At 46.9% G+C, this 26404-nt stretch overlaps 3 non-coding genes across 3 annotated transcripts; all 3 read right to left on the bottom strand.

The window, feature by feature from the left end:
* Nucleotides 1-7381: 7381 nt before the first annotated feature.
* On the bottom strand, nucleotides 7382-7453 carry Trnat-agu (transfer RNA threonine (anticodon AGU)). Its single transcript has one exon. It is a non-coding gene; the product is annotated as a tRNA-Thr (tRNA).
* A 12328-nt stretch (nucleotides 7454-19781) lies between these two features.
* Trnak-cuu (transfer RNA lysine (anticodon CUU)) lies at nucleotides 19782-19854 on the bottom strand. The gene has a single exon. It is a non-coding gene; the product is annotated as a tRNA-Lys (tRNA).
* A 5532-nt stretch (nucleotides 19855-25386) lies between these two features.
* Nucleotides 25387-25459, bottom strand: Trnak-cuu (transfer RNA lysine (anticodon CUU)). The gene has a single exon. It is a non-coding gene; the product is annotated as a tRNA-Lys (tRNA).
* Nucleotides 25460-26404: the final 945 nt, after the last annotated feature.

Raw genomic sequence — 26404 nt, 5'->3', positions numbered from 1 at the left:
CACCAAACCAACATTCTCGTTTTAGATATATCGTGCGGGCAAGGCAGATGTCGGCACGGAGTTAAGGGGCAGATAGTGCTAGGCCTGGATCCAGTGCCCCCCTCATACTCACCACCACTCACAACGATTGAAATGGAACATTGAATTTTTTTTATTGATTTCCCAGACCATATGTATATGAACATATCACCAAACCAACACTCTCTTTCTACATATATCGAGCGGGCCAGGCAGGTGGCGGCAAGGATTTCAGGGGCAGATAGTTCTAGGCCTCTTGCGATTGCCGCCACTCACATTGATTGTAAAGTAACATTGAATTTTTTTTATTGATTTCCCAGGCCGTATGTATATGAATATATTACCAAACCCACATTCTCTCAGCCTCGGTGAATACGTGCCGGGTAGCACGTCACACAGTACTCGTTTGCATTGATTGGTCCCATACAGAATCTCTCCATGCTGCCCATGTTTTCCTAACGTCACACTCGTCACGTACTTCACTTTTATTTCATAATCATTTCTGAGAGGTAAAGGAATTGCATGAAAACCTGCAGAGATAGTGGCGTCAAAATTAACATATATACTTGATGTGACTCATAAGCTGAACGAGTTATTCTCCGACGTTGTCTTAGATGTGCAAGTGCCAGTCAAAACACGCGGCGACGGCACGCTGCCGACCATTTCGCCAGTTAACACCGGTCTTGTTGTGTGTGTTTCGAGCTCAAGAGCATCTCCAAGCAGGAAATGGTCAACAGCAATATTCAGACGGTTTCGTACTGCTCAGTTGCTACACTAAAATGGTATGTTTCTTTTCCAGAACTGGAAAAACACGACCGTGACAGGATTCGAACCTTCAATCTTCGCATCCGAAGTTCGACGCCTTATCCAGATTTTTTTTTTTTTAGCTCTCATTTTGTGTGCTTTTCTCCGTTGTATCTGCTCGGGGCTGACGTTGTAAGACATCCGATGAAGTTCATTGATGACTGATTAACTCAGTTTTTTTATGACAGAGGGTACGTAACCCTCTGACCGAACACGCTGAGTTACCGTGCAGGCAAAAATATCGTATTGTTCGTTTCATCTGCTCGTTGTGCACGTCGTAAGACGTCCATTTCAGTTCGTCGTTGATCCATTAACTCAGTTTTATTTTTTTATTTTTTTTATTTATTTATTTTTTTTTTTATTGCAGAGGGCAGCTAACACTGTGTCCGGACACGCTGAGCTACCGTGCTGTCGAGACCATTTCGCTAGTTAACACCGGTCTTGTTGTGTGTGTTTCAAGCTCAGGAGCATCTCCAAGCAGGAAATGGTCAACAGCAACATTCAGACGGTTTCGTACTGCTCAATTGCTACACTAAAACGATATGTTTCTTTTTCAGAACTGGAAAAACACGACCGTGACAGGATTCGAACCTTCAAGTCCGACGCCTTATCCATTTTATTTTTTTATTTATTTTTATTTTTATTTATATTTATTTATTTATTTGATGGAGCAGGGAGGGGGCTGGCGGAGGCAAGGTGGGCAGGGGTCGCGACCCAAGGCCTGTCCACGATGCCTGCCCCCTCCCATCCTGGGGATGTGATGTGGTACAAAGGATACAGTTGGTGTATTATTGTGATTTTTTTATTTATTCATTTATTTATTTTTATTTTTTTTAACAGTGAGGAACAGAAAACTAGTAAGTGCACTCCTTGCGTCGAGTTGGGGACGCACGTAACTAAAACCATGCTAATAGTTGTAGAAAAAGGCATAAATAAAGAGAGCAAAGTGCGGGGCTAAGGAAACCATGAAACAAAACTGAAGGGTGGAATCCATACCACAATTAACCAGTGCTACATCTTGCACCGGATGGGATAACTAAAACTGCGAAGACCTTTTCGCACCGGGGACAAAAAGAGGAAACGGGACAAATACTGCTACAGAGTGTGAGGGTTCACAACGAAACTCTCCATCTGCTGTATCATCCACGTATGACTTCTCGTAATGATGAAAGTAAATCCCACGTTGTACCGTGTAGTGTTCTATTATCGTATTGTAATTTTAGCTTCTCTTATCCGTGACGTTCCAGCTACGTGGAGGGTCGTGGAACGCACTCCACAAAAAATTGGAAAAATATTGTCGCTACTTTGGGTTACGGAGGATCTTGCAATGTCGTTCCTGCAAATAGTTCCAAAAGTCTAAAGTGTCCTTAGTGCCGTCTTGAAACAAATAATGCACTGCATGTCCACGAAACCACGTCATTGCATTAGTTTTAGTCCGTGGGTAATACGTTTCATCCGGGTATAAGGTAGTCTTAGGGGCGATATGATTTGGCGTTACCGGAAGGAAGTATGCTGACATTTGCCTCACTAAGTGCCACACTGCTGTGGACTAGCCACAGCTAAGACGGTGTTCATCGTTGTCTTGAACGCCACAGCTCGTGCACGTGGGTGAGTCTACCATGTGGATCGCATGTAGCCTTGATCTGGTCACCTGCTTACCGTTGACAGTGATATACCACATCGCCGTGACGTCAGTGTCTAGTGTTACGTGGTGAATTGTCCTCCACACTACCCTCCAGTTGACGTTCGGGTGCTTCCTCTCCACTACGTTGTCGGGTCGTCCACGTTGCAGGACCCTACAAACCGTCTTTGCCGACGCCAGTTGAGTCGCTGGTAAGGCAAGTCGAAAGTAACTGAGTTCGAGGTAAAAGACACCGATGTATAAGAGCGAAGAGGGGACGTGGTGTATCGGCACAGGCGGCAACAGGGAGGGCGGTGCTAGTTCTTCTATTGACAAACTGGTCAGACTGTCCGGACGGCGGTGCCATAGTTTGACTAATGTGCTCACAAATAGGGCAACCGCTCTGTCATAAACGTGATAAAGGCCAAGCCCTCCCCGATCCGGGGGAAGGGTGAGAGTCTCACATTTGATCTTGAAAAGCATTCTAGAACTCACGAAGGACCCAAAAGCCGCAAGTATACGGCGAGCTAACATCACCGGTATAGGTAATATCTGGGTGTAGTGCGGAATGTGTGACGCTAAATGTGTGTTGACATACTGAGACCGTTGGACGATATCCAGGTCTCGTAGGTGGTTGTTGGCAATTGCAGTCCGAACATTTCGTAAAAGCCGTCGAAAGTTGTGAGCAGCAGTCCGTCGTATATCGTCTGTAAAATCAATGCCTAGACATTTCAAACTATCACTGAGCTGTAAGGGGGTGACACTGTTCTCAGACAATCCGACCCCGATGTTCATCGCCACCGATTTTGCGACGTTGATACGACTACCAGTGGCCATGCCATATTTCGCTATCCAAGTTAGTGCGCTAGCGGTGTCGTCACCGTTGCGGATGACAATCAGCAGGTAGTCAGTGTACGCTTTACATCGGAAAGTGTGGCCTCGTAACGTCATACCCGTTAGTCGTTGGCGCAGGCCGCAGAGGAGAGGTTCCATGGCCACAGCGTAAAGTAAAGTGGACAGAGGGCAGCCTTGGCGTATCGATCGAGAAATTGTGAGGGGCTGCGAAGGTCGGCCGTTGACGATCACCTTGGACGTCGCGCCACGGAGTAGTCGCATGACGACAGTGACGAATGGCTGTGGGTACCGCATATGTTGGAGGACCGCTTCCAAATTGTTGTGGTCCACTCGGTCGAAAGCTTGACTAAAATCGATGGCCGCCAGTGCACCCTTCAGACGACATGCCCTCGCCAGTGAGATCAAGTCACGATATTCGCTGAGTGCTGTTTCAATATTATTGTCGCCTCCCAATGACGTCTGATCGGGTGAGATAACATTGCGTAGGGTCTGGCGTATCCGCGCCGCCAACAGTCGAGAAAAGATCTTAAAGTCGCAGTTCAATAGCGTCAACGGGCGGTAGTCCTGCAGTCGTCAGCCACCAGACGGTTTGTGAATAGGAATAATCATCCCTTCCACAAGGGCCGCAGGGAGCGGCACGTCCGGGGATAGTAGTTCGCGACAGATGTCCGTCCATCGGGAGGCTAATAAATATTGAAAAGTCCGGTAAAATTCCAAGGGGAGGCCATCAGGACCCGGAGACTTGTTGACAGCTCCTTTTCTAATGGCGTTGATCACTTCTTCTTCTGTAATTTCTTCCATCAAGGCCGCTTTTATTACCGGGGTGACGGTGCCGTAAATCGTCTGAGAGACGTCCTCCAGTGCTGTCGGATCACGGGTCTGAGCGGAATAGAGCTGGGCATAATGATTGTAGAACGCTGTGTTTATGTCTTGTTGCGTGGTGAGGCGATGACCGTCCTCCGTATCGATGAAGCGTATCAGCGCTCGTTGGCGTCGTTTACGTTCACGAAGGACGTGGAACATTGACGGGCGTTCGCTAGGTATCCGATCCTGCGTCCTCGAGCGGATGACTACCCCCTCTAGGTGGCGTCGCATATGAGCGAGGATCTGAGCCTTGGCACGGTGGACCGCCGTTTGTCGTTCCGGAGACGGCGCCATAGCATCGCAGGTGCGCAAGACCCGGAAGTAAAAGTCGAGTGTATGTCTTCGCCAAGTAGCATGGTCGCGACCGTAGATTATCAACGTTCGCCTCAGTGCCGGTTTGGCGCAGTCCAACCTCCAGCGGATCGTTGTGGGATACGCACGGAGGCGATTTTCACACGAATGCCACGTATCCTCAACGGCTTGGCGGCAATCCGGGTACGACAGGTGAGCGATTTTTAATTTCCACGGGCTGCGGCTTCTCCACATTTGTCGCCGCCGCAGGGTGACGGCACGAATGTAAACTGAGTGGTCCGAGAATGCTGCAGGCCACAGTTCCACATCCTGTGTTCCAGCGGCGAGAGAGCGTAAGACATAAATCCTGTCGATACGACTGGAAGAGTGACTCGTGAAGTGCGTGAATCCCGGTCGGTGGCCGTGAAGATGTTCCCAAGTGTCCACCATCTGCAGGTCTCGAATTAGCGTCTCGAGTTCCGGGCACGGATTATGACGTGGTAGTTGGTCTCTGGGCGCCAGTACGCAATTGTAGTCACCTCCAAACAACAGACGGTCGTGGGGGCCTTGGAAGAGCGGGGCGACGTCTTCCGCAAAGAATCGTGAACGTTCGCGACGTTTGTCCGTCCCGGAAGGTGCGTAGATATTGATAAGGCGGACACCCAGTACTGTGAGTGCCATTCCTCTTGCCCCAGGCAGAAACATCATATCGTCCGCCACTATCCCTTCCCGAAGAAGTACAGCGACACCGCTGCATGTTGGGGAAGCTGGAGAGACGCAAGCATCGTAACCGTACATGCCTGGAAAGTCGTTGACGTACACTTCCTGGAGGAGGGCTATGTCGATGGAAGCAGAGTTCAACATATCCTGAAGCAAGGATAACTTAGCGCGCGTCCGTATAGTGTTGATGTTTATAGTTGCAATGTGATAAGTTTGAGGTCTATCCACAGCATCCGTGTTGACCATCAGTACCCCTGTAAGGCTGTCTCGTCACTCTAACTGATGGCGGGAAAGGGTCAGCACTGGTGGGATAAATTTCCCCCCGTGTCGTCCGACACGATGGGCAAGGAGTGTGCCTCACAGTCGTCTGCCCAGTCGCCATGAAATACCATCGGCTGTTGGTGGCTGTTAGTGGCTGCTGCGGCACTCGGCGCTGACTCCATCGGCTCTTCTGGCTGGGAATCGGCAGCGGCTGCCTGCTTGTTATCCTGCTGTTCTGTGGGGTCGGAGGGGCTGAAGCCGTCACCACGGCGATCTGTTGAGTTTGAAGTTACAGCGGCCTCTGTACCGCCGGTACCGTCGTCGGAATTTCCACTGTCCATGTCAGACGATCGCTGCAAACACTCCTCCGATGGAGCACGCCGCCGTCTCTTGTGTTTTCGCGGGGAACGCTGTTTACGGTCGTGTGCTTCAGTATCTGAATGTGGGTGGATTTCTTCAGCTGCTCCGGTGTCTGGAAGAAAAGCCGCTGTCGGCACAACCCGTGGGTCAATGTCCATCCTGGCATCCACGCCTTCTTGCAAGGTCGGTCGGCGATTATCTTCAGGTGGGGGTGCCGTTGTAGAGACCGGATCCTGTACTGTAGAAGCCATTATGTTCTCGCCGTCGGGGGCGGCTATCGGACTAATGTCGTCAGTATCGGTAAAGGTTGCTGCCCGTGTAACTTCGGCGTAATTGAGAGGAAGGGTCGTCACCGTAGAAGGAGTCATAGATTCACCTGTCGGGATTTGAGTAAGCCGTCGTCGGGGACAATCCGAACGGACGTGCCCTACTTGGCCACAACCAGAGCAAGTGCGTGGCTGACCGTCATACATAATGATCGCCCTACATCCGCCGATGACAAGATAGGACGGAACATGTTTGGTCAATTCAATTTTAATCTGTCGTACCGCGTTCTTAACGGGGTACGTTGTAAAGGTGGTCCATTCTTCTGCCATATGGCTGATCACTCCGCCGTAGGGCTGGAAAGCCGCGCCGACTACGTCCGGTGGTACTTCAAAAGGGAGTTCGAAGACGCGTATCGTACGTAGGCCAAGCCCCGCGTGATCGATAGAGACCGCCCCAATATGGCCATCAGAATGTTTGAATTTAAGACCGTTCGCATGTGCGCTCACGATTCTGTTGCACACCTCGTCATTTACTAGCTTGACGTAGACAACACTGCTCGTGATAGAGAGATGGATACCAATTATGTCTCGCGGGAAAATTTTAACGTCGTCACGTAAGAAACGTTCCACTTCAAAAGCTCGCGGTCGTGCATGATCGGGTTGAAAACTGATCTTGATGGTGGTTTGTCTGTATGAATGTGCCATGGTGCGTCTGTAGTGATGGACTCCAAACAGGCGACAACGCAGTAGTAAACAACTACGAGCACTCGCGACCACGCGGACGGGACGTAAACAAGACGTCCTCGCCGCAGCGCTGCGGAAAGCAGACTGACCATTAGGCCACACGGTCACTGACTTATATACGACTCATCTCGAAACGCTCACACCCCAGAGGAATTGTGTTTTCGTTCTACACAGACGCTGCCCCTTGCTGTTTCCCACCCTTTCGTCACATTCAACCTCTTACGAGACCGACCAAATATAGACTGGGAAACAAAACCACACACTTTGTGCATTCGCAATCGAAGACAGGGCGTCTCTCGCCGCATTTGCTACGATGGCCATTTGCTACTTCTGCAGAAGCGGCGGCGACGACGGCCGCGAGAGGCTCTGAGATATGTGAAAAATACATCTATAAGATATAATTCAGACTGCCTCGTCCCACCTTATGCTGTACCACTTTGGCAAATGCTTTATCTGCGCTATTCCCCTTAATCACATCTGAAAGTAATTCTTATATAACGCCTGTCGCTAATTGTTCGTCATCCCAGATACTGTTTGCTATACGGTCACGACGCGCAACTGATTTCGAAAATTCGTCGGCCTCCTGTGAGGATCGAACTCACGACCCCTGGTTTACTAGACCAGTACTCTGGCACTGAGCTAAAGAGGCGCGGCCTAGCTGTTCTTTTGCGTACTTCGTTCTTACGGTCGTCTGGATCATCAGTCTTCAGCTGACAACACTTCATATCACCGACTAATATTTGCAGCTTTGGCGACCTATTACTGCTTGGCTACACATGTGACACGTAACCGATGTGCTCTCCAAACAACAACACTTGCATTTCAGAACATGTCTTTCACACATGACTACAAAATCACCTTCACTTTCAAATACAGTTTCCTTGCGACTGACAGAGACGTAGGCAAAGTTTAAAGTTGCTATTTCCATTACATAACGTTAATCAGAAAAACGGTAATTTACATCTGCAGCGGAACAAAATTCCGTTCCGCCCAGCGTTGGGCTCGAACCCACGACCCTGAGATTAAGAGTATCATGCTCAAGCGACTGAGCTAGCCGGGCTGCCTTTTAAATTTTTTTTTTAATTTTTTAATTGTTTATTTTTTTATGCATCTCAGCGCTAGGCAGTCGGCGGCAAGGCGGGCAGGCGTCGCATCCTGAGGCCTGGCCACGATGTCACTGCAATACCCCGCACTCATTCGCATGGTTTTGTGATTTTATGTTATGGCTATTTGTGTATTATTCATTTTTGTATTAATTTTTAAAGTGGCATCATGTGCGCCAGTGTTTTTATACATATAAACAGAATGTTAAAATAAATCCATGTCTGGTCTTAGGATTACGCAGCACACTATGAAATCCAGCACAGCAGATACTCTAAGTTGGTCTTCGCGTACAAATAATTTTCCCAGTTTCCATGTCGTTTATTGGTATGGTGAATTCTGTTGCCAGATGGTTGATTGTGGATTCCTGCTTCTCAAAACCTTGAGCATGCTATGCGTTTGAAGATGCGCGCTGGTAACGTGGGGGCACCATAGAGCAGGGACATGCCAAACAACCATTTCCCGTATTATAAGTCCTCTTGATAGGAATAATAGAAGCTGCAGAAAACTTCTGGTTCTTACTAAATCTTTGTGCAGCTTTGATGAAAGATAATGCGAAATGAAAGTAAACAAATGAGGATCCTCTTCAGGGTGTCGCACTGCGGAACCAAAAGTAAAGTGCTTTCATTGCAAAACGAAAAGGAACACCAAAATACAATTAAATGTTCGAGGCCGAGTGCACGATGTACTCTGTACCGTCTATTGATCCATGATGCAAATCACCCACATCTGACGGTGCGGAGCAGACCAATCCATGGAAACAATAACAATAATAACAAAGTAGTGAAAAAAAAGAAAAACTCCGCCCAATGGATTTAGAAACTTAAATTCTTCCATCACTTAAAGCAATAGTGAGAAAATATTGGAACTGGTCTTTATACTGTCGCAATTTCTTAATCGCATAGTACTCTTCGATGAGGTACATCTGATAATCGTGTAGCGTTGCCGTTGTATGGACGAGCATGTAATAGACGAACTGGCCCATGAGCCAGACATAACTATTATTCTTAGATTGAGGATAAAGCTGCCAGTCCGGTCGGAGCGCGTCTTGAAGTTGAATGGAAGTATCCGACGTCCTATTAATGACAGCGAGTTTCTTTCGTGTCCACTGCCATATCTGTGTTTGATCCCTGCAGTGGAAGAGATGCGGCAGGGTTTCCACTAGGTTACACTTGGCACAAAACGGGGTGGGCCGCAGCTTGATTTTGTGCAATTTCTCTCCAGTGGGAATCACCTTATTGACAGCGTCATACCAAACAGATCGAACTCTGGAACGAAGGAACGGATAACTAATGTTCTTCCATATATTTCTATAGTTTATGCCTAAATGTTTCTTCTCAATTGGGTTATTCAGCTGCCGTTTAGTAAGAGCACGATAGATCTCCGCCGTGTGGAACGGATGCGGGTTATCCTGAACATAGCTGAGCTCCACATAATATCGCCAGACATAGCTGAGCTCGGGATGAATGTGTCCCACATACGTTGGCGCAGACAACTCCTTTGGACGTAAGGTCTTGAAAAGCTGTTCCGTAAGGCTATTTTGGTTACTGTGTAGTATGCGGGAAGTACGAGTTAAAAAAGTAGCCACACATTGGGATTCAAGGTCTTTGACGCCTAAGCCACCTCGGGAACGAAGTAACGAGGTAGCTTTAAAGGAAACTTTAAAGATGTTCCCTCTCCAGACATACCAGCAAGCAAGTGCTAAAAATTTTTTCGCAATGGCTGTTGGGATTGGTAAAACAGCGGCAGTATGATAGAGCTTACTGAAAACGTAACTATTAATAAACTGTGCCCTCTGCATCCGGTCTAAAGACCGCATGTTATGTTCTTTGATCACCGCACGTAAGATGGTAAGCTTGCGTTCCCAATTCGCGTTGAGCATTGCCTGGGGATGTGGTGATATAACCAGGCCTAAATGCCACAGATGTTCGGTCTTCTCCAACCAAGAAATATCGATGGAGTTCGGATTACGACCCAACGGCATGATTTTGGACTTTCGCTCATTAAGTCTGGCACCACAAGCGACAGAGTACTGATGGACAATCCGACGAACTGACCCCAGCTCTTCGGTGGTAGTAATAATCACACTGATATCGGCGGCATAGGCGTGGCAGACCGTTTTGTTGTTTAACGTTTGCAACCCATGTAAAGTTATGTAAAACTTTTTAAGAAGTGGCTCTATAGCAATCGAGAATAAAGTCATGGAAAGGGGGCACCCTTGTCGTACTGCTTGTCGTATAGGCACAGGGGCGGTTAACTGGCCGTTAACCTTCACGCGTGAAGACGTTCCGCAGATACATTTCTTAATAAGCTGTCGAAAACGCTGACTGAATCCCATTTTACTCATTGTGCGCAATAAAAATCCGTGATTAATTCTGTCAAACGCCTTATCGAAGTCGAGAAACAGTAACGCCAAATCAGTGTTGGTAATCCAAGTTAAATAAGCCAGGTCACGATATTCACACAGGGCATTTAACATAGATCGACCACTGACTGCACTCGTCTGATAAGGGCCAAGTACTTTGCCAAGAAGCACTTTAAGCCTGTTGCTTATAATCCTAGTCAAGATCTTGAAATCGGAGTTAAGCAACGTAATGGGCCGAAAATCATTTAACATAGTCGGATTTGATGTTTTAGGAACCAGGACAACCATTCCTTGCGTGAACTGCGGGGGGAAGGCAGCATGCGAGAGCAATTCATTGTACATTTGGGTCAATTCGTCGCCGATCACATCCCAATACCGTGAATAAAATTCGACCGGTAAGCCGTCTAAGCCGGCAGCTTTGTTCTTGGCAGCGCACGCAATAATGGACTTAACTTCAGAGTAGGTGACATTGGCCAAGAGATCAGCGTTATCATCCTGATCCACTGTGGAGGCGATGTCGGTTAAAAATCATCCCCCGCCGATAGATCGGTATCTGACTCAGAATAATGTTCTCGAAAATAATTGAAGACATACGCCTTGATAGCACCCTGCTCATTGTACAGATGCCCCCCAGCATCCGTAAGATGAGCAATAAGTTTTTGTTTACCACGTTTCTTTTCCCGTATGATATGGAATAACGATGTGGACTCGTGGGAAACGTCATCAGAAGAGCGCGATCGTACCCGATTACCAACAAGTGCTTCACGAACTAAAGCTGTAAGTTTTGCTTTGATACGCTTGATGCGGATCAGGTTGTCGGACAATGCGGAGGGATCGCTGTACAGCTGGCGTAAACCGAGGAAATAAAATTCTAGAGACTGTTTCCTCCAATAAGCCCTGGTCCTGGCAAACTGGCAAAGACATTTCTGAATCCGCGGCTTAACAAAATCCGTCCACCAAAGGATGCGCTCCCTATACCGAGCTTGCCTCTGGAGACACTGCTGCCACGTGGCAACGAGGCAACGCCTTAAGTCCGCTTCTTCTAGCAGAGAGACATTCAGCTGCCACGTGCCGCGTCCCAAAAATGTCTTCTGTCGCAAATGCCGTAACGTTATGTGGTATGCGGAGTGGTCACTAAAACTGAGCGGCCATAGTTCAAAATCACGAATGGTATTTAAAAGATCTTGAGAAACATAAAACCTATCCAGACGGCTGGAAGAAGCAGCGCTCACATAGGTATATCCCATCGTGTGTGGTCGAAGGTGACACCAACTATCTTTTAAATGCAGTCCATCTGTTAACATTAGTAGCTCGGGACAAAAATTAAAATTCGGACGTTGATCTGCTTTTCGCAAAACGCAGTTAAAATCCCCACCCAGGATGATCTTCAGACGAATGTTTGTTAATAATGGCACAACTTCAGCCCTAAAAAAATCACTTCTGTCCCGTCTGCCAGCGGACCCTGTCGGGGCGCACACGTTCAGGAGAAGCAAATCCTCTAATTGGACGGCAATGCCGTGTCCCGTTTCTAAGATCGCTGTAGGTTGGTAAGCGATGCCAGCTTTGAATAAAATCGCAGTTCCCGTCTCAGTGCCTAGATTTAATATGGCATCATACCCAGGTATTTCTCTAACCTTGGGTGACACAACTTCTTGGAAGAAAACTATATCGATATCTGCTGCATGTAGAGAGTCGGTCAAACATTTAAGTTTGACATCGGATGCGATCCGATTTAAATTAACTGTGGCAAGTGTGTAATCTTGCATGGTGGGGATAGAAAGGGTCCGTTTTATTCACTGTCGTCGGCCCAAGACTTTTCGGATGGCGTATGCTGATGGCCAGTATCCATCAGCTCAGGACTCGGACGGTCGACATGCATGTCCATATCGGCCTCCCCCACGTGGCGGGCGACGGAACCCATTTCATCTGTGCTGCCGCGGTCACTGCCGTCTTTTCGGATCTGCTTTATGGTGCGCTGCAGTTTCTTTTCCAGTGCGTATCTCCTCCTCACTCTGCTTCCGTGCCGCCCGCTTAGATTTCCCCGTTCTTTGGGGAGGTGCGTCGGCGTCAGAAACGGTTTTGGTATCCGTCAAGAGGCTGTGCGTAGAGCCTTCCTCAGATTGGTCACTGCCGGGAGGGAGGGGTGTGTGGGGCGCAACGTCAGGGGTGCAAGAAATGCGCGACCTGTCGCCACCATCCGACAACTTTTTCAGCTCAGCGTACATGGTTGGAGTAATGACGGGAGTCGGTCCTGCATGGTCGGCACGACGGCCGACAGTCGTGGAAACCTGCAGGTGTGCAGCGTGGCTGTCGGCATCGGTGACATCACTACGAACGGGACATTGGGGGGTTGTCGCAGAGTTGTTGACAACAACTGCGCCGGCGTCTGGGGTCACCGCAGCCGGTTGGTGGAGCGTCGGGTGTGTCACAGGCGACTCCATCAGAGTCTGGGCGTAAGACAACCGATTGTCATCTTGCCCATCGAGAGGCGTAAGACGATGTTGCATTCTTCGTCGACCCGCCCGGACACGGGGACAAGCAGATTTTAAATGGTCGGTAGAACCACAAATTACGCAAGTTCTCGGTTGTCCTTCGTACATCACCACCGCTCGAAAACCCTGCACCAAAATGTTGGACGGGATGTGCTTCGTCAAATCAATTTTCGCATTCCTAAAGCCATTATCTACATTGAAATGTCTGTAACCCCTCCACTGCTCGGCATGAATTTGCAGGACATTACTGTAGGGAGACAAAGCTTGCCGAATTCTATCGAAGCTAACTTCGAAAGGCAGATTAAATATCCGGCCGTTTCGAAGCCCTAGGCCAGCATGACTAACAGACACTGCATATTTCGCCTTTAGAATTCACAAAATCCGCTGTGCCCTCCGTGAGGGTCATAATACGAACGCAAGGATCGTCACTAACAAATTTTACATACACAGCGTTCGCAAGAAAATCATATGAAAAGCCAAGAACTACTTCATCTCGCAGTCCTAAACGATCGTAAAACCAGTCAACGAGTTCATGAACCTGAGGTCAAGCATATCCATACGGAAATCCAAATCGTAGCGTGTAACGTCTCAACACATCTTCCATCACTTTCTTGAAGTACTACTTACAGTACCAACAGCTGCGGGCGACGCCAAGCTGCTGTTTCCCACCCATTCGTTACATTCAACCTCTTACGAGACTGACCAAATATAGACTGGGAACAAGACCACACATTTTGTGCATTCGGAATCGAAGGCGGGGCGTCCCTCGCCGCATTTGCTACGATGGTCATTTGATACTTCTGTAGAAGCAGCGGCGCCGCCGCCGCCGCCGCCGACGACGACCGCGAGAGGCTCTGAGATATGTGAGAAATACATCTATAAAATATAATTCAGACTGCCTCGTCCCACATTATGCTGTACCGCTTTGGCAAATGCTTTATCTGCGCTATTCGCCTTAATCACATCTGAGAGTAATTCTTAATAAAACGCCTGTCGCTAATTGTTCGTCATCCCAGATACTGTTTGCTATACGGCTACGATGCACAACTGATTTCCAAAATTCGTCTGCCTCCTGTGAGGATCGAACTCACGACCCCTGGTTTACTAGACCAGCGCTCCGCCACTTTTATTTTTTTTATTTTTATTTTTTTACAGACTGTGTGTACTATATCCCTCTTGTTGTAAGCACTAGACAATCAGAACAGCTACAGGGCGGAGTAATTCACATCCTCAGCGGTAATTGCATTGTCACAAAGGCAGAGCAATTCCATAGGCGTCAGCTTCAAAAAGGTCGCATGCCGATACCCGGGTTCGAACTAGGGACCCTTAGATCTTCAGTCTAACGCTCTCCCAACTGAGCTTTTTTTTATCAACAACTAAAACACTCTTCTTTGCTTGTCTCTGATTGCTTCTGGAGAAGTATAGAAAAAAAATAGCTCCGTTGCTAACACAAGAATTGTCCTCATTTTCCGGCGTACTGGAGTCTGCGAGTGGCGGGGGTGGGAACCAGGACGCGTCACAGAAGCAGTGGGGCCTCTTCGCGGCACCACTGGTGTCCTGCGGCCCGGGCCCACCCACTTACACTCACATGTCTCACCCTATACCCATTCTATTAAATGTTAATTTAAGCATATTGCCGAAAATGTTGCCATGATTAGGATATCCGCAGGTTTTTGCGAATTCGATGTCCATAAACAGCTTGAATTCTAAGTGATCGTCACCACCAAGTTTATTAAAAACATAGCTGGAATAGGTGCCCAGCAACCACATAACTACATTATTTTTCGACGGCGGATAAAATCGCACGTCGGGTCGAGACAACATAGTTGAAGGTATGTTGGTGGTTGTGGTCCTCGTAATGATGGCTAGTTTTTCTCTCAGCCAACTCCAATTTCGTGCACGTTCTCCGCAGGTATAACTGTGCATAACGGTATCCACCAGTTGACGGCTATGGCACAGAGTTGTATCACTGAGTCCGATTTTATGTAGCCTCTCACTTGTACTAATCACTTCATTGATTGCTTTGTACCATGCAGTTCGAGCGGCTGAAGTAAGGATCCTGGAACTGACATTACGCCACACTATATCCCAGTTGATGCCACTGCACTTCGTAACAATTGGATTTGGTCCTTCATGTTGTCGCCAGTATGCCAATATTGCTGTAGCTGCTAAATGTCGAGAATTTAAGCTCTTGACTGATGTAGCTGCATGCAAGGAAATAGTCGCGGATGTATTTGAGCTTGTAACTGATGGTCTGAATGTTCAGCGGGGGGTCAAGGCTTTGCGGCCTGACAGCATAGAATAATTGCGCCGTAATGCCCGAAGGGCAGTTGGTAAGGATAGAGACCGTCCTTGTGACATAGAGAGCCGCTGCCTTTTTCTTGATGTCGACTAAGCCCATCCCTCCGTTCAGGGGGTGGAGTGTAGCAGTTTTGGCAGATACACGAAAAATTTCCACGCGCTAAATAAAATTTGTTATCGTCGACATAGTATTTCTAGCAATGACAGCAGGGAGCGGCAGGAGCTGCGCCATGTAGTAGGCTTTTGATAAGATACAGGCATTGATAAGTTGAATGCGATCAAATTGGTTGAGGCTGCGATGGTAATTATCAATTAGGGCTCCATTTATTTTACGTGCTACATCTCGCCAGTTTGCCGCTATCATCTGTAGAGAGGACGCCATCAACATGATCCCCAGAGCCTTGTGTTCTCTGACTTGTTTAGCATAATCAACACGCAAATGCTGGAGGCCACAGAGGTTCAGAAATTTGCTTTTGTGTTCATTTAACTGCGCTCCTGACACCAGACAGTATTTCCGAAGTTCAGCCTCTAATACGGTGACATCATCGACATCGCGAATCACTACACCCACATTGTCGGCATAAGCTCCGATTACACTTTTTACCCCAGAAATTGTAATCCCAGTGAGTTTCGTCTGCAACTGTTGTAACAGAGGTTCAAGGAAAAGTACAAAAGCAACATAGACAGAGGGATCCCTTGTGGAACCCCTCGGTTGATTGGTATTGGTCGCGTCAGTCGTGAGTTGACAGAAAGTTTTGCAGTGATTCCCATGGCCGCGTTTTTAATCATGTCAATCGTGTTCCGAGAGTAGCCCAATCTTTGCATAGTCTCGAGAAGGTAAGCATGATTTACGAGATAAAAAGCTTTAAAAAATCAAGAAAGATCAGCCCACATTTCATGTTACTAGCGTTCGTTAACGCAATGACGTCGCGGTAAAAAGCAGCCGTTTGCAGAATTGTTCTCCTGAAGGCGCATGTCTGCTGTTGGCCAATGATTTTAGCAGTGAGTGGCGTGAGTCTCATGTTAATTGCGCGAGCCACGATCTTATAATCCGAGTTTAACTACGATATTGGCCGGAAATTGGTGATAGTTTTAGTACCTCTGTTTTTAGGGAGAAGCACAATTTTACATTCCTTAAAGAAGGGTGGGACAGACGTTCCTTGCAAGACTTCGTTCACGACGTGAGTGATTTTGTCCCCGATGATGTGCCAATATTGCTTGTAAAATTCAATTGGTAAGCCATCAGGGTCCGGCGATTTCCCAATCGGCGAACTGCAGACAACCCCCACAACATCTTTATTACTGAAGGCCAACGAGATAGAGTCATTGTCTTCCCTAGTTACGGTAGATGAAATGGCACTAAACAGTCCATCATAGCAGTCATCGTGTAGAATCACTGATGCGTAGGTTTTGACAAAATAGTTGTGCAGTGCTGTGACAATCTCTCGTTATGTGTCAACCGTTGTTCCATCCTCGAGTTTCAGGGCGTCAATAAAAGTCCGCCTCCTGTTCCTTGTATGTTTGAGGAGGTGGTACAGAGTCGCTGCTTCATCATCTCTGACCGACGTCACTTTAGATTTTATCTTAAGGCCGTCCAGTTTCATCCTCTTCAGATTGATTAATTTTGCCTTTATTTTCCGAATGTCGTCAATTCTGGTGGCCGTCGCGTCTGCACGATCGTACAGGTCCCGTAAGATTGTGTAATAAAATTCCATCGTCTTTTTGATTTCCGCCGCCCTTTCAATTCCGAATGACATGATAACTTTTCGCAGTTTCGGCTTTGCCTGCAGAGTCCACCACTCTATAGTGCTGCGAAACTTGTGAGTAGCGCGCAAGCACTGCTCCCAAGCACGACGCACCCCCTCCTCCAGCAAAACATCCGATAACAAAGACACATTCAGGTTCCATTGATCTTTATACCATCGCGTGGGTTGGGGAAGTAATTTCAAGCACGCGATGACACCACTGTGATAGGAGAAACTGGAGGGGATCGTCTCTACTTTTAATAAATCATTCTCGATAACATCGGAAACATAAATCCGGTCGATTCTGCTGCAGGAATATGCGACGATGTGAGTGAAGCGTACCAATGTCGGGTACCTAATTTCCCACGCATCTTTAAGTTTGAGGTCGGTCACGAGGCGCTTTAATTCAGACGAATAATTAAAAGTTGGGGACTGATATTTCCTGGATAAGACACAATTAAAATCACCACCAATGATAATGTGTCGGGGATTTTTCCGAAAGAAAAAAAGTAGCTCGTTCCGCTCTATAGGTATTGCCAGAAGGTGCGTACAAGTTGATGATGGTGACGCCGAAAACAGTGATCCCGATCCTTCTACCCGATTCCAATTTGTCGATCTGAGTAACTGGAATCCCTTCTCTAATTAAGACTGCGGTGCCCACGGTCGTTTCCAGGGAAAAATTTGCAATGCCGACAAACCCAGGAAGAGTAAATTGTGGCATCGACACCTCCTGCAAAAGTGGTATATCAGTACCGGGCTCATATAGATATTGTTTTAATGCATGCAGTTTCACTTCTGATCAAATTTTATTAATATTGAGGGTCGTGATCGTATAGGCCTGTGACATAATAACAGGACGTCTGAGAGAAGGAGGGATCAACTGCCGTTAATTGCCCACATCTCCATGCCATTCCATGTGAGTAGCGGCCGCGCAATTCCTGTCTGGAGCGTCACTGAGTTGATCTCTTGCATCTTTGTTTTTACTCTTTTTCCGGACAGCATTAACATTTGGTGGTACTTGGATCCTGTGACGGACACTCTGCAGCACCGCTGCAGTCGGAGGTGTGGGAGGGTCTTGGGTGATGTCAATCGTCTCTCCCGACACATCTTGCGCCGGGAGCGCATGCGCCGAAACCGCTGGCGAGCGATCAGCTGAGCCACCACTTTCACTATCAGCTTGTTTGGCAACACTCGCTGCCCGAAGTTGTTTGTTGTCACTGACAGTCCCAGGCTGCTGTGTTTGTATACCGTCGCGGAGTTGATGACATTCATGTTGTTCTGAGGCTAGGGTCGGAGCAGTTGCCACGTGTTGTGTACCGTCCGCTCCCGGAGACATTGTTTGTATACCATAACGGCGAGCCGCGATGTGAGTACTTCCAGTAGATACGTGAGCCATATCTACTTGTTGACTTTCCTGAGTGTGCTGTTGCGGAAGTTCTGAGACATGAGCCTGTGGTAACTGAACGGCGTCGACGGAAGTATCGACGCTTGAAATTGCGGTAGAAGAATCGTCCACAATCGCTGCACCGGTTATAACTTTAGTACCCGAAGCGATCCCCCGTACGACCGATTCCGCGGTCTCGTGCGCACTGAAGGTTTTATCATCAGAGTCACGGCTGTCACAAGTTCAACGCCTCTTATTAGTCGTGGCATCGACCTTCGCGGGTGGCTTAGCACCATTGTCTCTCCTTACCAGAGCTGGAAACTCTTCAGGGCGAAATTCTTTTAGCTCTTCCGAAGGTACGGCAGAACTAGGGACCTCACCCTCTACGATAGGGTTATCCGAAACTACATCAGCCAACGTAAGACTTTTACGCTTCTGTAGCGAATTTTTTAGCACAAACATTCGCCTGGGACAGTCATGACGCAGGTGACCACTCTCATTACATATATGGCATGTGGGAGTTTGGCCACTGTAAGTAACATGAGCCCTATAGTCACAAACGGTAACATGCGAGGGTATATTCTGCTTTATATGCATTTCTACTGATCGGACGCCACTGTAACATTGTAACCTGTGCTGGTTTGACCACCGTTCGTTACGAATCTGCTTGATATCCCCGAATTTGGACAGAACTTCCTTCAGATAACAATCTTCTACTTCAAGGGGTAGGTTAAAGATACGCACATTGGTATACTCCACATCGGCATTGGAAATGAGCACAGTACTTACAGACTCGTCCCGGTGTCGAAAAACAGCTCTCCCTCCGTGTTTCGTCAGAATCTCTTCCAGTAATACAGGATTCAGCAATTTTACAAATAAGCAATATTCCTCGGTATCATAATACGCCGTGTGCACTTGATCAGAGGTAATTCCAATGACATCCACAACCCAATCTGGTATTTCCAAGGCACTAGGCTGCACAGAACGGTAGACTTGTCAAATTCAAATCAGAGTGTACACTTTCTCGGAAATAACCTGGACATTGCAAAACGATAACTAGCAAAGGAACCGCTAGAAGAACACAAGAATGAAAATCAAACTCAAGAACAATATACACTAAATAAAAACACTTCACGATAAAGAGAACACTTAAGTTGTTATCACGACTTGTAAACACGTGGCGGAGTGGAGCACTTTACACGTCCGATCAGCACGGTGTCACAGGCGCGACTTCCACTGAGCTAAAGAGGCACGGCCTAGCGGTTCTTTTGAGTACTTCGTCCTTACGGTCGTCTCGATCATCAGTCTTCAGCTGACAACACTTCATATCACCGACTTATATTTGCAGCTTTGGCGAACCATTACTGCTTGGCTACACATCTGACACGTAACCGATGTACTCTCTAACCAACACCACTTGCATTTCAGAAAATGTTTTTCTCACATGTCTACAAAATCGCCTTCACCTTCAAATACAGTTTCCTTGCGACTGACGGAGACCTAGGCAAAGTTTAAAGTTGCTATTTCCATTACATAACGTTCATCAGAAAAACGGTTATTATCATCTGCAGCGGAACAAAATTCCGGTTCGCCCAGTGTGGGGCTCGAACCCACGATCCTGAAATTAAGAGTCTCATGCTCTAGCGACTGAGCTAGCCGGGCTGCCTCGGTAAATATGTGCCGGGCAGCACGTCACACAGTACTCGTATGGGTTGGGTGGTCCCATGCAGAATCTCTCCATGTTGCCTAATGTTTTCTTAACGTCACACTCGTCACGTACTTCACTTTTATTTCATAATCATTTCTGAGAGGTAAAGGAATTGAATGAAAACCTGCAGAGTTAGTGGCGTCAAAATTAACACACATACTTGATGTGGCTCATAAGCCGAACGAGTTACTTTCCGACGTTGTCTTAGATGTGCAAGTGCCAGTCAAAACTCGCGGCGACGGAACTCTGCCGACCATTTCGTTAGTTAACACCGGTCTTGTTGTGTGTGTTTCAAGCTCAAGAGCATCTCCAAGCAGGAAATGGTCAACAGAAACATTCAGACGGTTTTTGTACAGCACAATTGCTACACTAAAACGGTATGTTTCTTTTTCAGAACTGGAAAAAAACGACCGTGACAGGATTTGAACCTGCAATCTTTGGATCCGAAGACCGCCGCCTTATCCATTTTTTTTATTATTATTATTTTTCTTCTGCTTACGAAATGAAGCTTGAAAATCTTGCCAATCGAATCCTTCAGTGTGGTTGTAACTTGGGAGTCGGTCAACATGATATATTATTCGCCTTATAGATGGTCCGCCTTTTTGCAGTGAATATCTGCTGAACTTTCAGTAACATGAAATTCAATCAGTTGACCTGTTAGTTTCTTTATTTTACGTCACAGTTTTGAGCAGGTAGTTGGCGAAGTGATCCTTGTAGTTTTGTGTTTTCATTAGCAGATGGTGCTGAGTTGTAAGATAGACCCAGAAGTCTTCTTTACTCTTTTCTTCTTTTGTAAATAAGTAGTGTACTGTAGCGGATTTTAACCAGTTTAGTGCGTTCCTTCTCGTCCGTGGGTACGGAGTATCATCCGGCGTTAGAAAGGCAGCAGGCGTTATATATCTGGGAGATGTTCTGCTGATGAGCGCCAACTTGTTCGTGATATATGCCCATATATCTTTTACTTTGTCGCACACAAATCTGTGTTCATCAGTATCTATTAAATTACACGTGATGCATAAAGGTGATTCTGCGAGGTGTATGTTATGTAGTTTGGAGTTAGTGGCCAATTTTCTGTTAACTGCGAAATACCAAGTGGCTTGCATTGCTGACGGCTAGTGTGGACAATGGATGTTCAACCAGATTACCTTCCAGTCGTAAAAATTGTATTTGTCTTCGACGTTATTTGGCTTCTTATCTTTCATGAGTTCCTGGTACACGCGTTTCACTGCCGTCATTGCTTGTACGGGGATCCTTGTCTGTGCATAACTGTACTCCAATAAAAACCGTTTTAAATGATAAAGTCCGTTTGGAATATGTTGCACCGTGATGGGTGGACTGAGGTTTGCCGGAGCTATCTCAGTAAGCAGGTGAGCAGCGAGACTATCTGCTGAGTGTTTCCATTGGTGGAAAGTTTTTGATATGTATAAAGCTTGCGCCTTCTTTCCAACATCGACAAGCTTTAAGCCACCATTTTTTGTGGCCAGCGTTAAGGTGTCAAACTGAACTTTAAAAATGTGACGATGGCTGACAAACTGTCCTAATGCTGACATAATTCGTTTTGCAGTGTGTGCAGACATTGGTAAAATTTGAGCGATATAATTGAGTTTTGAGGTGAGATATACATTTGCGACCGTGACTTTCTGAATTTCATTTAGTTTTCGTACACTGTGTTACCGTATGCCGGCACGAATAGTCTGTAGAAGCTTTCTATAGTTGGTTGCAATTGTGTGCCGGATATTACGCTGAAAATCAATTCCAAGACACTTGAAGATCTTCAGCTAACGTAGTTGCCTGTGAGGGCGCGATCCTAGGCCGCGGCCAATATTGAATATTCCAGACTTTGTCCAGTTTAGTTGTGCACCGGACGCTTGCTCATATTGCCTGACTGTCTGTAGTGCGGTTTCCACTTCAGTTCTATTTATGATAAGGAAACCGACATCGTCTGCATACGCCTTGCACACAACTCGGGATCCATGTATGACGATGCCCTGTAAACTTTTCGTCAGGGTAGCTAACAAAGGCTCAATGGCAATCGCAAAAAGCGCCATGGACATTGGGCAGCCCTGCCTGACGGAACTGACTATCTCTATTGCTCGGGTAGGCTGGCCATTGATGATGATTCTGGATGAATTAGTCGCTACCATCTGTTGTATAATGGCAACGAACCCAGGTGGAAAACCCATCGCAGACATGGTACGAAAGAGATACTGGTGGTTTACCCTGTCAAAGGCTTTGTCGAAATCTAAGGACATGATGGCACATTTCAGTTTACAGACTTCCGCAATGGAGATTAAATCACGGTAGTCGCATAGAGTCTGTTGAATTTTCCGATCCTTGCCCACGCTGGTCTGGTAAGGGCCAATGATGCTGGTCATCGTGGATTTAAGCCTTTGGGCCAATAGTCTCGCAAAGATTTTATAGTCGCTGTTGAGCAGCGTTATCGGTCTTAGATTTTTTACGTTGGCACCGCCTGAGTTTTTTTAATTAGAACGATTGCGCCTTCACAGAAGCTGGTGGGGATCACGTTGTTGTGGTCTAGAAGTTCGTTACACATGCAAGTGATCTTCGCCTTTATGGTGTTCCAGAATTTTTGATAGAATTCGGCGGGAATTCCGTCAGGTCCGGGGGATTTATTCTTAGCACTTTCCCAGATGACATATCCCACGTCGTCTTCGGTTGCCACGGCTAATAGCTGTTCCGCGTTCGCGAGACTGACTCTGTTGTGCAAATTATTCAAAAGATCGTCCCGCACTTGCACGTTAACTTCTATTTTTGACATCAAGGTGGTGAAGTAGTTAAGCACCGCCGCCTTAATCTCATTGTGCGTAGTCAGCGTTGCGCCATCCTCAGCAGTTAACTCCGTCAGAATTTTACGGGATCCTTTCCTACTTTCTTGGATCATATGGTAGACTGAGGTGAGTTCTTGGTGTGCAGTAGTCTGGACCCGCGACCTGACTTTGTAGCCTTCTAGCTGCGTCCTCCTTAGGGTTAGGATTTTGGCCTGGATTTTCTTAATTCGTTTACATTGCTCGACGGCCGAAGTGCCGAGCGCATACAGTTCCCGCAGACAATGAAAATAGAAATGGATCGTCCTGTGAAGCCAAAAGCTCTTTTCCCGTGCGTAGTTCATGAAACACCACCTAATTTTAGGTTTGGCGCACCTGAGCCACCAATCAATGGCTGTATTGTAAGAGGCAAATCTCTGTTCACATTCTCGCCAGGTTTGGAGGAAGGCTTCTTGACACGCCGAGTCTTGAAGATGTGAAATATTTAATTTTCACAGGCCCCTGTATCGATACGTTCGTTGTCGGTCTAGAGTGATAGTACAGATGTATGCAGCATGATCTGAGAACGCCACTGGCCATACTTCTGACTGCAGAATGTTATTCCTCAAATTAGGTGTGACATAAATTCGATCGAGACGGCTTGCCGAATGGGTCGTAATATGGGTAAACCCAGGTGCAGCCCCATGCTTGAGCTCCCAAGAGTCAATTAAGCCTAAGTCTCGTACAATTCGTTCCAGTTCAAGTGATCTGTTAAGATTGGGAGTCTGGTCCTTTGCACTGATGACACAGTTAAAGTCACCTCCGAAGATAACATTGTCGTGGCGGACGCCAAAGATTGGAACTATTTCTCCTTTAAAAAAATCTGCTCTTTGACGTCTATTACTGGAACCGGATGGGGCATATACATTAATTAGTCTGTTGTTATAAAAAGTGCCCGCAATGCCCCTACTGTTCGGCAATTCTGTGACGTCAGTGATAATAATACCTTCCTTGGCAATAAAAGCTGTACCTAGTTCACAACCGGCTCCAGGATTAGTAATCACATTATAACCTGGTATGCAATCAAGTCCGACCTCTGTTACTTCTTGGACAAATAAAATGTCTACATCAGCTGCATATAAAAAGTCCTTTAAATGTTGTAATTTACAAGCGCTACGTATCTTATTAATATTTAGAGTAGCAAGTCGATAGGCCTGTGGCTGAATTGTGGGTGACTAAACAAAAGCAATGCCTAAAATCCGTCCAATATCAATCATAAATAGCGCTGGAAAAGCAAACCACGTCGAAAATGCACTGTGCAAGCAATTTAAAAACATCTATGGACAGTCACTGTAAAGGCAGAGTTAAAAATATTCTCCGTTTGAAAATGGATCAGTCGCGAGTTCTTTTTGCACAGTAGTTTCTGTCGAGGCGTTACCTTTCTCATTAACATCGTCGTCCTTGGGGACCGAAGTTATGGCTGTCACCGTTTCTGAAGTATCCATACTGTCTACTTCGACATTGGATTCTGTATCGTCTGCCCAACTAGTTGGCTGTGGGCCTGTCGAGGTGGTTATTGACGCTTCAACAGGATAGAGGTCGATCATGTGGTTATCACGGTCGGCTCGAAGTGTAGCTGACTGTTCGGGGTTCAGAGGTAGAGCATCTGAGACATTGTCAAGGACTGATGGTAAACTAGCTGAGGGATGATCATGGTTTGTGCTATCAGATGCTTTTGCACTGATTTGTTCACCGATCTGTTTAGCCTTTTCGCGCAGAACCGGTGCAATCAGTTCGGCATCCTGGCGGGCAACTCTCCGTTTTTTAGTTTTTCTGGGAGATGCACACTTTTGTGGGCTTTTATCATCACCTGCTTGAGATTCCCCCCGTGGAGTAGCATCGGCCGGTGGAGACGCAGCCGTTTGCAACGCAGATGCCCGTTCTTCGGTGACTACGATAGACGTCGATATTTCTGCTGGTTTAGGTTGACTCTGATCAGGCGTTTCAGCAGTCTCTATTCGTCTCACAGTCGCAGGCAGTTAAGTGGTTTCACTAACTTGTGGGACCGTGGGTGTAGCCGAAAGCCCACGCGCCACGGCCACATACGTTACAGACAGTGTTGTCATTGAGGGGGGCGTGGCAGCCCCGCCGATAGGCAGCTGCGCCACTCTCCTCTGCATGCATTCGGCTTGCACGTGACCTGTCGAGTTGCATGCTGCACATGTTCGAGGCTGGTCATCGTACATTACTATCGCACGATACCCGCAAACGTGAACATAAGACGGGATGTGCTTCTGCAGCTCGATTCTTAATTGCCGCACCCCGTTAAGAACTGGGAATTTATGTGCACTAGACCAGCGTTCCGCAATATTGCTTATGATTTTACCGTAAAGACAAAGCACTGCGTTTATCTGTTCACTGGTTATTTTACATGGAAGTTCAAAAATTCGAACAGTCAGTATTCCTAGGCCGGCATGCGAAACAACAACTTCTCCCACATTTCCATCGCTATGTTTAAACGTTAGGATACCACCACAAGATGCAACAATTTTCTCGCACATGTCGGATCTCGCTAATTTAACGAAAACGGTGCTACTGACAATCGAAAGATGTCCTGGCGACTGACAGAGACGTAGGCAAAGTTTAAAGTTGCTATTTCCATTACATCACGTTAATCACAAAAACGGTAATTTACATCTGCAGCGGAACAAAATTCCGTTCCGCCCAGCGTGGGGCTCCAACCCACGACCCTGAAATTAAGAGTCTCATGCTGTACCGACTGAGCTAGCCGGGCTGCCTCGGTGAATACCTAGCGGGTAGCACGTCACACAGTACTCGTTTGGGTTGGGTGGTCCCATACAGAATCTCTCCATGCTGCCTAATGTCTTCCTAACGTCACACTCGTCACGTACTTCACTTTTATTTCATAATCATTTCTGAGAGGTAAAGGAATTGCATGACAACATGCAGAGCTAGTGGCGTCAAAATTAACACTCATACTTGATGTGACTCAAAAGCCGAACGAGTTACTTTCCGACGTTGTTTTAGATGTGCAAGTGCCAGCCAAAACTCGCAGTGACGGCACTCTGCCGACCATTTCGCTAGTTAACACCGGACTTGTTGTGTGTGTTTCAAGCTCAAGAGCATCTCCAAGCAGAAAATGGTCAACAGCAACATTCAGACGGTTTCGTACTGCTGAATTGCTACATTAAAACGGTATGTATCTTTTTCAGAACTGGAAAAACACGAGCGTGACAGCATTCGAACCTGTAATCTTCAGATCCGAAGTCCGACGCCTTATCCATTAGGCCACACGGTCCCTGACGACCAAGTATAACTTGTATACGACTCATCTCGAAACGCTCACACCCCTGAGAATTTGTGTTTTCGTTCTACACAGCTGCTACCCCTTGCTCTTTCCCACCCATTAGTTACATTTAACCTCTTACGAGACCGACCAACTATAGACTGGGAAACAAGAACACAAACTTTGTGCATTCGGAATCGAAGGCAGGGCGTCCCTCGCCGCATTTGCTACGATGGCCATTTGCTACTTCTGCAGAAGCGGCGGCGGCGACGACGATGACGACGACGACGACGACGACCGCGAGAAGCTCTGAGATATGTGAGAAATGCATCTATAAAATGTAATTCAGACTGCCTCGTCCCACCTTATGCTGTACCGCTTTGGCAAATGCTTTATCTGCGCCATTCGCCTTAATCACATCTTAATAAAACG

This window comes from Schistocerca gregaria, chromosome 7, assembly GCF_023897955.1.
Source record: "Schistocerca gregaria isolate iqSchGreg1 chromosome 7, iqSchGreg1.2, whole genome shotgun sequence".
NCBI classification, from domain to species: domain Eukaryota; kingdom Metazoa; phylum Arthropoda; class Insecta; order Orthoptera; family Acrididae; genus Schistocerca; species Schistocerca gregaria.
Note: the sequence above shows the minus strand (reverse complement) of the source record. Positions and strands in the feature narration are given on the sequence as shown.